This window comes from Aotus nancymaae, unplaced genomic scaffold (assembly GCF_030222135.1).
Source record: "Aotus nancymaae isolate 86718 unplaced genomic scaffold, 86718_ANA_hifiasm-v0.15.2.pri h1tg000032l_0, whole genome shotgun sequence".
NCBI lineage: Eukaryota > Metazoa > Chordata > Mammalia > Primates > Aotidae > Aotus > Aotus nancymaae.
The window spans coordinates 3,758,604-3,772,185 of NW_026988445.1; positions in this window are offsets into that span (position 1 = coordinate 3,758,604).

Below are 13,582 nucleotides of genomic sequence, written 5' to 3' on the forward strand. Positions count from 1 at the left end.
TATCCCAAGAAAAGAGTGAATTGAAGAATGAAGAGACTGGGAGAGGGAAGACCAATATTGTGGGGTGCAGAGTGAGATGACCCACTTTAATCATTTCAAGCACGAGGTATTAACAGCATAGGTTTGAGGTGATCGTTTTGGAAATGGAAAGTGTGATGGGTAATTTTATGCATCAAATTAGCAAGGCTATGGCACCCAGTAATTTGGCCAAACACCAGTCTAAATGTTGCTATTAATGTATTTTTTAGATGTGTGTTTTAGTCCATATTGTGTCCCTATAAAACAGATTATCTGAGACTAGGCAATTTATAAAGAACAGAGATTTATTTCTTACAATTCTGGAGGCTGGAAAATTTATGGTCAGGGGGCTCTCATTTGGTGAGGGCCTTACTGCTGCATCATCCCATGGTGGAAGATGAAAGGGCAAGAGATCCTGCTTATGTGTGTGAACACCCGTGCCAGGGAGACTGGGGGAAAGGAGGCCAAACTCATCCTTTTATCAGGAACTCTTCTCTGCAATAATGAACCCACTCCCAAGGTAAAAATATTAATCCACACATGAAAGCAGAACCCTCATGAACTAATCACCTCTTAAAGATCTCACCTCTCAATACTGTTGCATTGGTGATTGAGTTTCCAACACATGAACTTTGGAGGACACATTCAAACCATAGCTATCTGGTTAACATTTAAATCATTAGACTTTGAGTCAAGCAGACTACCCTTTATAATGTGGGTGAACCTCATCCAATTAATTGAAGGTCTTAATACCAGAAACTGAGGTTTCTTGAAGAAGAAATAAGATCTCTTCAATACCACACTTAAAAACTCTACCTGATTTTCCAACCTGCTGCCCTGTGGAGTCTGGACACAAACCTGCAGCATCAATTCTCACCTGAATTTCCATCCCACCTATCTGCCCTACTGCTTTTTGGATTACCAGTCCCTACAATCATGTGAGTCTATTTCTCAAACTAACTCCCTATGTATCTATCTATCTATCCTATTTCATATATATGCAATATATATATTATATATATATTCTATTTTGTGTGTGTATATATATATTATATATATATATCCTATCATATATATGTATGTGCATGTGTGGGTGATTCTTATATATCCTATATAAATATAGCCTATTGGTTCTGTTTCTCTGGAGAATTCTGACTAATATCAAAAGAATGAATGCCAGAGATATGAAGGACAAAGTTGATAATAAAAGGAAGATATTTTAAAAATCAAAGATAACTTCAAAGTTTAGAAGAAACTAAAAGCAGCTGTAGCTTCAGGAGCTCACTGTGATCTGTTGTCTTCATGTGCTTCTCTCAAAGGAGTTTTGCCCTTCCTGAGTGTTTAATGATGCTGGTAGATAGACTTTATTATGTCATTGTGCTTTCAGCAATCCCATTGACCTTTTAATGATCTGAGATTTTTTTTATTTTCAGTACTATACAATTTAGACTTTTCTTCTAATTGTTTAATGCTTTCTAATATTAGAAATTTTCTTCTAATTGTTTAATGCTTCTAATACTAGCATGTTTCAAATATCCCATTCAATTTAAATAAATGTTTCATAGCCTTATAATTTAAGTTGTGATGTTCCTTTTTTAATATCTAAAGGAAATAGCAGGAGATATTCCTCCTTGAACTGGGCAGTAAAACCAAAAGGCAATATAATTTCTCTGCTTTCATGTCAATGAGAGAGTGAACACAAAGGTTACTCTGTGATAACCAATTTTTCTCCTTAACTGAAATTGTAATTGAGTTCTATAACACCATTCTCCCTCAGATCCATCAACTATAGTTTTCAGTCCTCTTCTGTTCAGACAGACCTCTGATGAGTAAGTTCCCTTTAATGGACAGTCAGGGCAAAAAATCTCAGAAGGTTTACATGGTACTACAGTTTTCCTTATACATGGCACTCTGTGCCCACAAAGTATTCCATAGAGTGCTTGTTTCATCTAATTCACCATGCTGCCAATTTCAGTGCATTTTGGCTAACCACCTAGACTCATTACTCATCTTATTATTCCTGGTTCTGTTTAGATGATTCAATGAAGTTTCTTGAATTAATCAACTATGCTAAATCTTTGCACTATTAACACCAACAAAATTTCAACTTAGGTACTTGCAATAAATGTAATAACAGATCTTCTGCAGCTTAAGGGATGGATACAGCAGATGTCTCTGTCGATCTCCATGCAACTACCTACATTTCATAACTGCTTACTGTATAAGCACATGTAGCAGCAACCTTTTTCCTTAAAAATCTAACATCTATCTACCTCTTTTTTTCAGAACTCCAATTGTGCTCAGGTATCCAGTCTAATTCATAGATGTCAAGAGTGGCTGATAGTTCTAAATCACTGCCACCCAATGAAACAATCTGTAATAATGAAAATATTCTATATCTGTGCTGTCCAATTTGAGAGCCACAAGCCACATTTAACTATTGAGCATTTGAAATATAATTAGTGTAACTAAAGAACTAATTAAACACATATAGATGATGGTTACCATATTTAACAGAATAGGTAGCCAATGATAGTATTGTATTATCTTTGCAAGAGATGGGTTTAAATACACATTAGGTTATAAGACAATGCTGACCAATGATATGAAATAAAAAGTTTGTGAGAGAAACTTTCAGCATGCCTACAAGAAACATAAACTAATAATACCAAGTGTGAGCAAAAATGTGTAGCTCCTAGAAGCCTTACTGCTGATGAGAGGTTCAAAAGGTACAACTATGGGGAAAAAACAAAAAGTTGGCATTAATTTGTAAACTGAACTTGTTCATACTTAATGAACAAGTAATACTTTAGATTTATACATTAAAGAAATATACATGCATGTGCATGGTGAGAAACAAGAATATTCTTATCAGCATTGTTCACAATTGCAAACATTTAAAAACAACCATATTATTCATGAGAGAACAAAAGAGACACTTTGTGAAATACCATATATCAGTGAAAATAAGTAAATAATAACCAAATACATCAATAGAGATAAATCTCAGAATCACAATTTTGTCTGGAAAAAATATATCGTTGCAACTGACTACATACATTATAACAGCATTTTTATAAAGTCAATACAAAATAAAAAGGTATATATTTTACAGATGTACACATATATGGCAAAAGTAAAGAAAATCAAGGACATTTTAAAATTATTTGAAGATACCTAAGAAGCTAGGAATGTATAGGAATAAGACTTGGGTGAAGACACATGCAGGTTTAGAAAGACTGAGAGCACCCTTTTTAAGGTATTTCTACAAATCATAAATTCCTATATATTACATACATCATTGTTTGGTATAAATGAAACTTTTAGACTTAAAAGAAAACAACCAGGCCAGAGGCAACTATTTAGTCTGTCAAAAGTCAACAAGTTTAAAAAACAGAATCTGGAAACAGTATATTGTCTAAATCGTCCAGGTTTTAACTCAATTTATGAGAGAAGAAAGAAAAAAAAAAAACAGGAAACTGTGACCAATACTGAAGAAAAAAGCAGTGAATAGAAATTGATTCCAAGTGATTCCAGATGTTAGAGACAATCTCATAAAAGCAACTATTATAACTATAGTCAAAGAACTGAAGAAAACTTTGAAGAATTTAAGGAAAATATAATGATAATAACTCATCTCATCAAAGTACTCTCAATAAGGAAATACAAACCATATTAAAAAATAATCAAATGGAAATTCAAAAGTTTTAGATTATAATGACTGGACTCAACAGAATATCTGAGCTGGAAAAAAGAATCCATAAACTTGAAGATCAATAGAAATTTTCCATCAGAAGAACAGAGAAAAAGAGATTGAAAAATAAAATTAATGTAGCCTCAGAGATTTAAAGGACAATAATAAATATACTAATATGCATGTAACAGAAGTCTCAGAGTAGAAAGGCTACGACATGGAGTTCACTGAGCCTGAGAGCAACATAGACTCATGTGGTGTCCGAGTACCAACAGTACTAGCACATCACAGCTGAGGAGGTGGTCTAGAGCCTTCTGTTACTGGGGAAGGGTGGAGGTGGTATGAATTCTTTATTTACTCACAATGTATTCTGTGATACTCATGTCTCACTGTGTGTGCATTTGATATTCTTTGTATCTTCACGTTGCATGCCATTGCATTTTACAGCATTTTAATAGTATGTGGTTTCACCTACTGAAGCATTTTTGTAGTAAAAAAGAAACCACAAACTTTTTTCTACTCTGGGACTTGGTATATATATATATATATATATATACACACACACACACACACACACACACACACACATACACACGTGTGTGTGTGTGGAGAGAGAGAGAAAGAGAGAGATGTGTGTGTATATAGATATAATGAATGCAAACGTCCCAAATTATAATATATATTCCATGTACAAATACAAGAAGGTAAATGAAACCCAAATGGGAGAATTGCCAAAAGATTCACATTTAGAAGTATCAGGGTCAAACTTCTGAAAGTCAAAACCAAAGAGAAAATTTTGAAAACAGTAAGAGAAAAGCAACTGAAAATTAACTTCTTATCAGAAGTAGTGGAGGCTAGAGGTAGTGAAATGACATTCAAAGTGCTGAGAGAAGCATACTTCTGGAAAGTAGTTGTTTCTCAAAAACCTAAGCATATACTTACCATATGATCCAACAAATCCACTCCTACTTAAATATCTAATAAAAAAATAATGTCTTACATAAATGTTCATAATAGCAGTATTTATACTGTTCAAAAAACAGGAAACAAAATTTCTATCAACTGGTGAATGGATAAAAAAATGTAATTTTCCAAACAATGAGATATTATTTAGCTATAAAAATGAATACAATTCTGCTATATGTCACTAACATAGATAAAACTTGAAAACATTATGTTAAGTGAAAAAAACACAATCACAGAAGGCCACATGTTTGACTGTATTTACATAAACTATCCAATCTAGGCAAGTCTATGGAGACAAAAAGTAGATCAGTGGTTGCCAGGGGCAGTGACTTCTAATGGGTATGAAGTTCATTTTCAGGTGATAAAGATGTTCTGAAATTAGATAATAGTGACCAAGTCAAAAATTTATGGATATACTAAAAATTATTAAATTGTACTTTGAAGATGGTGAATTTTATAGTGTGTGCATTATACCTAAATGTGGTTATTTTGATAATTCTGAAAGGGGAAAGATGTCAAACAATAATTCTATGTAGCAAGTCTACCTTTCAAAAGTGAAAGTGAAATAAAGGCATTTCCAAATAAACAAAGATTACTTGCTGCCAGCAGACCTGGCTTGTAAGAAATACTGAAATTCTTAAGGATAAAAGAAAAGAACAGCAGATGGTAAATTGAAATACATGAAGAAATGAAGCTACTAGAAATGGTAAATATGTAGTTTGTAATAAAGGACTTCATAAATATATTTTTCTTCTTTTAAAAATAAAAGATATAAGTCAATACTTGTGACACTTATATTACTGAGTTTATAACATACTATATGTAGCTGTAATAATAGATTTGATAATAATAACTCAAAGTTGGGAGAGGATGTATAATTTAGAGCAAAGTCTCTATTTTTCACCAGAATTAAGTATTACTATTCTGAAATAGATTTTGATATGATAAGATGCATACTGTATTCCCTAGAGCAAACAGTAAGCAAATGAGTGAAAATAATATAGTAAAAGCATCATCAAAGAAATTAATTGATACACTAAAAAAATTTGCTTAACATAAAGAATGCAGAAAAGAAGTAACAGAACAATAACAACAACAAAAGAAAAACACAAAACAAATAAAATGGCAGACATGAATCCAACCATATCAATAATTGCATTAAATTTGAATAATCACCCTAAGTAAAAGAAAAAGGTTGTAAAATGGGATAAGTAGCAAGATCCAATTATATGCTGTCTATAAAAACAAACATTCAATTCAAAGATATAATGAGTTTAAAGTAAAATAAAAAAAAAAATGATGCATCACACAAACTAACCAGAAGAGAAGTGGAGTGGCTATATTAATATAAAATTATTTATTTTAACATGAGATATATCATTATAGGCAAAGAAGAGCATTCCATGATGATAAAAGGGCCAACATATCAATTAGATAGATAGTAGATAGATGGATAGATACCTAACAACAGAACTCCTAAATACATGAAACAAACGTAGAAAGAATTCAAAGGAGTAATAAACATTTCAAAAGTAATAGTTCTGTATTTCAATATCTTGCCCTCAATAGCTAATAAAGCAACTTTGGACAAAAATTCAGCAAGATAGACATATACAAGTATAGACTTGTACAATCCTACCAACCAGTTCAACCTAACTGACATTTTAGGACATGCCAAGCAGTGACTGCAAAATATATCATCTTTTTCAGTACACAAAAAATATTCTCCAAGATAGATTATAAGGTAGGGTACAAAATAAGTCCCAGTAAATTTTTTATAAAGGTCATTATAATAAGTATGTTTTCTGTCCACAATGGAATTTAATTGGAAATCACTAACAAAAAGGTCCCTGGAAAGCCCTCAAATACATAGAAACTAAATAGAATACTTCCAAATAAGCCAAAAAGAAAATTAAATAGAAAATTAGAAATTATTTTAAATTTAATGAAAATGAAAACACAACATATCACAGTTTGTGAGATGCAGCTTTATATTATGTAGTTTTCACTGTGCAAATCCTGAACATTTTTGTTTATTATTCCACTAAAATCTTATAGTCAATTACACAAATACTAAGTATATGTGTGGCTATGGAATAAGGAGTCCACTAACATTGTTGGTGAGAATGTAAAATAATACAGCTACTTTGGAAAACAATTTGGTAGTTTATGAAAATGTCAAATATAAGCTAACCAAACAGTACAGAAATTCCATTTCCTGGCAATGTACCCAACAACAATAAAAGTATATGTCCACACAAAATTTTATATGTGTATGTTCAGGAAAGTATTACTTACATCAACTAATGCTAATGATAAATCCAAATATTAATCAACTGGTGAATGGATATACAAAATGTGGCAAATCTATAAAATTGAATACTATTCAGCAATAAAAAGGAATGAAATACTGATATATGCTCTACATGGATGAATCTCCTAATATTATGCTAAGTGAAACAAGCCAGATACAAATGGCCACATGTTGCATGTTCCCGTTTATATTAAATATCCAGAATACACAAATTTACAGATACAGGAAACAGATCAGATTGTCTGGAGTTAGGGGTTGCTACAGAGATTAATGATAAACAGCCTAAAATACATTTTCTTGTATGAAAGAAATGTTATAAAATTGTATTGTAGTGATGATTGCCAACTCTATAAATATCCCAAATGTTATTAAGTTGTAAAGTTGCAATAGAAAATTTTGATAGTTTATAAATCTTATTGTTTCTCTTTCCTCTAATTTATTTTTGATCTGACTTTTATTCTTATCCTTCTACTGTCTTTAGGCTTAGTTTGTTCTTCTTTTTTTTTGGCTCCTTTAGGTATAATGATATTATTCGAGATCTTTTCTTATTTTTTGATACAAGCATCTATTGCTGTACATTCCCCTCTTAGGGCTGCTTTTGCTGTATCCTGTAAATTTTGGTATGATGTATTTCCTGTTTTGTTTATCTCAAGGTATTTAAAAATTATTTTTGTTTCTTCTGTGACCCATTGTTTGGAAGTATGCTGTTTAATTTCCACATATTTGTAAATTTTTCAAAATTTTTCTTGTCATTGATCTAATTTCATGTCACTGGGATTAGAAAGATACTTGATATGATTTCAATCCTATTTAATTTGTTAACTTTTTTGTAGCCTAACATATGATCTATCCTAGAGAATACCTTATGTGTGCTTGAGAAGAAAGTATATGCTGTTGTTGTTGGAAGGAATGTTCTGTATTGTCTATTAGGTCCATTTGGTCTAAAGTGTAATTCAAATCCAGTGTTTCCTAATTGATTTTCTGTCTAGATAATATATCGACTGTTGAAAGTGGAGTACTGAGGTCCCCACCACTGTTACTATTATATTGTAGTCTGTTTCTCACTTCAGATCATTTAATAATTGCTTTATTCATTTAGGCTCTGCAATGTTTGGTAAATATATTTTTTTAAATTGTTGTTTTCTTGATGAATTAACCCTTTATCATTGTATAACTGCCTTCAATGTCTCTTTTTATAGTTTTTCATTTAAAGTCTATTTCATATCTGATATAAGAATGGCCACCCATGCTTTCTTTTGGTTACCATTTACATTGAATATATTTTTCCATCCCTTCCCTTTCAGTATGTGTCCTTACTAGTGAAGCAATTCTTCTGTAGGCAGCATATGGTTGGATCTTGAGTTTCTGATAAATCCATTCAGCCACTCTATAACTTTTGATTGGAGAATTTAATCCATTTACCTTCAAGGTAATTGTTGATAGGTAAGGACTTGCTACTGCCATTTGGTAATTTGTTTTCTGGTTGTTTTGAAAATCTTTTGTTTTCTTTTTTCTTTCCTACAGCCTTCCTTTGTTTGATAATCTCCTGTTATCTCTTTTGAATCCTTTTTTTAAAAAATATTTTGTGCCTCTATTTTAGGTTTTTTGTTTGTAGTTACTATGACATTTATATAAAAATGTCTTAAATTTAAAGCTGGCTATTCTCTTCTGATAACAACTTAACTACACTTTTACTCTCTCTTACAACACCTTTTATGCTTTTGATGTAAAAATATGTCCTTTTGGGGTAATTTGCATCTCAATATTTTATTGTATCTATAGTTTCCATTATTTTTGTCTGTTTAACCCTCATAGCAGAGATAAAATTGCTTTACATGCTAGATGTTTGCTATCTTGAAGTCTATCTACAATGTCATTTCATAGGAATTGTGTTTATCTAATGTATTGATAATAGCATGCTGATATGACCTGATAAGTACAATGTAGCAAGATGATGAAAAAGCCACAGTTACTTTTGCACCAACCTAAGTAGATATTTTATAAGTCTGCAAATGAGGTTTTGGCCTAAATAGTACAGACAGACAGAGAAAACAAATACAAATCCAAAGTGTTGTTTCCAATTACAAGAAATTGTCCTTTCATGGTAAGAGTGTTTTAATTTAATCAACCTGTCACGTAGTTGATTTTCCAGCCGTTTCCATTTTTGCTTAATGGATTCATGATTAATATTCTATAGACACTGTAACATTCTTGAACTTTTAACAATAAAGCCCCGTGATTTTTAAGGGGAGTCGGAGATGGGCAGGAGAGGGGTCATCCAGCAACCAGGTGACAGGTTGATTAAATTAGAACATTTCCCTTATTAAAAAGCAAAAAAGTCTACTAATTGGAGTCAATGCTTCTGATATGAATTTGTTTTCCCTGTCCATAATACTTATGTCCAAACCTCATTTGTAGATTTACAAAATATCTAACTTACATGACATCATGGTTATTCATACAGCATTGATTCTGACCAAGAAATTGTTTCTTATGTGCACTTATTTATAAATTAGCAAATAAATTTTCAAATTAATGAGAATTTCTAATCATTTCTGTGACTTGTATAATCATGAAGTTCTAAAAATTATTTGATTACCTTTTGTTGAGACAAGGTATCTCTGTGTCACCCAGGACGGTGTGCAGGGGTGCCGTCGCAGTTCACTGCAGCTTCTACCTACAGGTTCAATGAATTCTCCTGCAACAGGCTCCCAAGTAGCTGGGACTACAGGCATGCACAACACCCAGCTAATGTTTGCATTTTTTTTGTGTGTGTGTGTGGAAACAAGGTCTCCCTATGTTGCTCCGGTTAGTCTCAAACTCCTGGGCAAAAGCGATCCTCACAACCTTTGCCTCCCAAAGCACGGGGGATCCCAGGCTTGAGCCACCACACCTGGCCTTGTTGAGTTTATATTGATTTGTCAGAACTCTCTGTATTGAAGATATTGCCAATATTTGTTGCAAGTAATTTTCTTTTTATCATACTAAATATTAGCCATTGGTGATGTTGCCCAAATCTCACTTTTTCTCTTTGATGCAAATAATTGGAAAAATAGAATAACTACTTACCTTATTGTTAACGACCTACTTGAATCCTGGCATAATTTTCACAATTTACTTGCTGAGTGTGAAATTAAGAGAGCAAATGAACTTCTCGAACCTCACATTCCTCAACTGCAAAGCTAAATGTTTAAAAGATAACTCTGAGATATTTTCTAACCTTTATAAACTGTAGCAGACATTTACTGTATGTTCAGTTTCCTAGGCACTTTGGAACACCCTCTCAATAGCCTTCATGAAATTAATAATGCATCATATTCTTCTCTCTAGAGAAGAAGCTCTGATATATTCATTGTATTCTAATAACCATAATTACATCATACAACTCTCTATACTTTTCTAAGATTCTGTAAAATATCACAGCTTAGAAAAGCTGTAAGAATCTTAAAGACCGTCTCCTTCAACATCTCAAACATCTCATTTGACAAATAAGAGAAGTCTGGCTCAGAAAAGTTAAGCAAATTGCTCAGGGCCAACCAACTGTGATAGATTAGAATCTGAGTCCTGTCATGCTTAATCGTGTTATTTTCACTATACTACATTGCTTCTACTTTGGAGCTTCACCATTCTTTTGATTATTATAGTTGCCTTTAATATTTTAATCTTTATGTCATTATATAAAAATTATTGTTAAAACATACTGAATGTCTCTTTCTATATATATTTCCAAAGTACTACACAGTGTCAGTTTTACAAACTTGACACAGACCTTTAAGGAGCTTACGCTTTGAGAAAAACTGGTCTACTTTTGCTTATTTATTGACATTTAAGCCTACCTTTCAGAATTCTGACTTGATTCTGTGAAAAAACCCAAGTCAGACTTTCTGTTTAGAGAGACTCCTAAATACTTAAGCATATAATACCTGAATCAAAGACAGCTGTAGAGGTGGATATCCAGAGTTTGCCAAAGGGATCCTATGCTGCTATATTTGGTCCTGTTTAAACTCTAGTAACTTATGCAGCTTGTCAGAGTGAATTCAGAGACAGACAAAAAATATGACCCAAAGACAAATGGTGTAAAGGAGCAATTTTGATACGACTGTCCACTATGTGTCAGGTACTGTGCTGGGAGTTGGAGATATGGAGATGAAAGACATATATCCTTTCCACTAAGATAAGAATTACAAATATATCTAAAGCATTAGAAAGCAGTTGCATGCATACAGTTAGATGAAGTTAATCTAATCAAGACTTTCCATAGGAGTGATACCAAATGAAGTGAGGCTTTTGAAAAAGAAAACGGAAAGAATTTATGGAGAAGACTTAATGAGAAGAGCAGCATGTTTAAGACAGGATAACTTAGTTGATTGGAGTCCATTTTGGCAAGTAACCATAAAGAAGTGAAAGAGATGGGGACCTGCAAGCATGGAAAATAAGAGGGACTATTTGCTTTTCCCAATAATTTTATATCAGGAAATGAGAGCACCAACTAGATGAATTCAAATTGAACCAGCATCATTAACAGCAGGTTAAAATACTGCCAAGGAACATCTATTTAATTGGTAGACTCTGCAGGTATTGGAACTGATCTGTTGTCTGTGACTTTCTCTCACTTATTTTGGAATAAAAATTTGCTTTGAGATTTGAAGTTCTTCAAAACCTGTGAAGTGAGGCCAAAATGTACCATTTGAGCTTCATTAAATTTATTTAGACAAGAAAATATTTCCTTTGGGAGATCTCTTTATCATAGAAACAATTAACTTAGCATAATAAACAGGACAATAAAAACTCTTCAAATGATTTGAAATAATAAATATTGCAAGATCACCTTTTTGAAGCCTCACTGTCTTATTCAAAACAACTTTTCAAAACTGCTGGCTTTAGTCTTCTTCCCAGAACCACAGTGACAGTGTAGACTGATTTGCAACCAAGAGGAAATTGCAATGGCCAACAGGGTAGCTAGGAAATGAAACACTATTTAAACTTCAAGAGTTATGACAGAAGATGCATTTTTGGTATCCTATTACTGATATATGGCACTCCACTTATAAAAGTACACAATTTATAAAACCCTCAACAAAAACACATAGATCTATGTATAATTAAATGTACATAAAGGTATATAGTGATAAACTGGAAAGCAGAATATTAGTGAAACAGTATTTTGGGCATTGTCAATGCAATAAGTTTGTTATCTAGAAATTTTAGGAAACTCTTTTATCATATACTCATGTTCTTCTTATTCTCTGTTTCCCTTTTCAGAATACTATTTTTCCATCCAAAGCTTTCCTTAAATCTTAAAGTTCATTTACTTGTATATATAATCCTCGATGTCTCATTTTTGTTTCATCTATCAGCTCCTTTTTCTATACCAAGCCTTTACTATTTGACTCAAGATTTTCTTCTCCATCCCCAAGTCTTACCACAATTCCAGTGATTTTAAACTCCCTCTTGATCCATCCAGTACTTTGGCCTCCAAGTTTATTCACTTTTATATTTCCAGGGACCTTTACCTCTTTGTTAGACATCCACAGAAATTTATGGGTTATGCCCTACACTTATTCATTAACTAGAGTTTTCCACTTCTACAATCTTCTTTAGAAACCTTTTCTTTATTATATTTCCATGCTTCTTTCATTTCACTTACGTATTTCAGGTTTTGCACAGGTATCTGCAGTTATTAAACTCATCTTTCTCCTCTTGCCTTCATTTTCTGACTTGTTTAGTTTGTACTAGTTAGTTCATCAATATACAAATCTCATATTAATACTCAAATCTTTTGATCTACTATTCTTCTGTAGAGAAAACCCTAAATTCTAAGGAAATCAAAGTATCTGCCTTTTCCAAAGCTAAAAAATTAAATACTACTATTACTACCACCACCACTACTACAAACACACACACACACACAGGTGCTGTCACAAGTTGATGATATACAGTCTGAATGGACCTTCAAGTATTCCTTGAAATTTTTTATGTTTAACTTTTCAGCTCTCAATACTCTCAGTTTTCACTATTTTCAATTTTCTCTATCTATCTCAAGCCCTACATCTGACCTTTTCCCTCAGTCTCAGATAATAGCTTTATCTTCTACTTTCCAGAGAAAATAGAAGTCAACAGATGGGAATATACCCAACTTCTAATTACTTCCTTTTTTTTAAAATCAACAACAAAAACAAAAACGGGATGCATGTGCAGAACATGCAGGTTTGTTACATACATATACTTGTGCCATGGTGGTTTGCTGCACCTATTGACCCATCCTCTAAGTTCCCTCCCCTTTCCCCTCAACAGGCCCTGGTGTGTGGTGCTCCCCTCTCTGTGTCTATGTGTTCTCAATGTTCAACTCCCACTTATAAGTGAGAACATACAGCGTTTGGTTTTCTGTTCTGCATTAGTTTGCTGAGGATGATGGCTTCCAGCTTCATCCATATCCCTGCAAAGAACATGATCTCATTTCTTTTTGTGACTGCATAGTATTCCATGGTATATATGTACCACATTTTTTTAATCCAGTCTATCACTGATGGTCATTTTGGTTGGTTCCATGTCTTTGCTATTGTAAAGTGCTGCAATAAGCATACATGTGC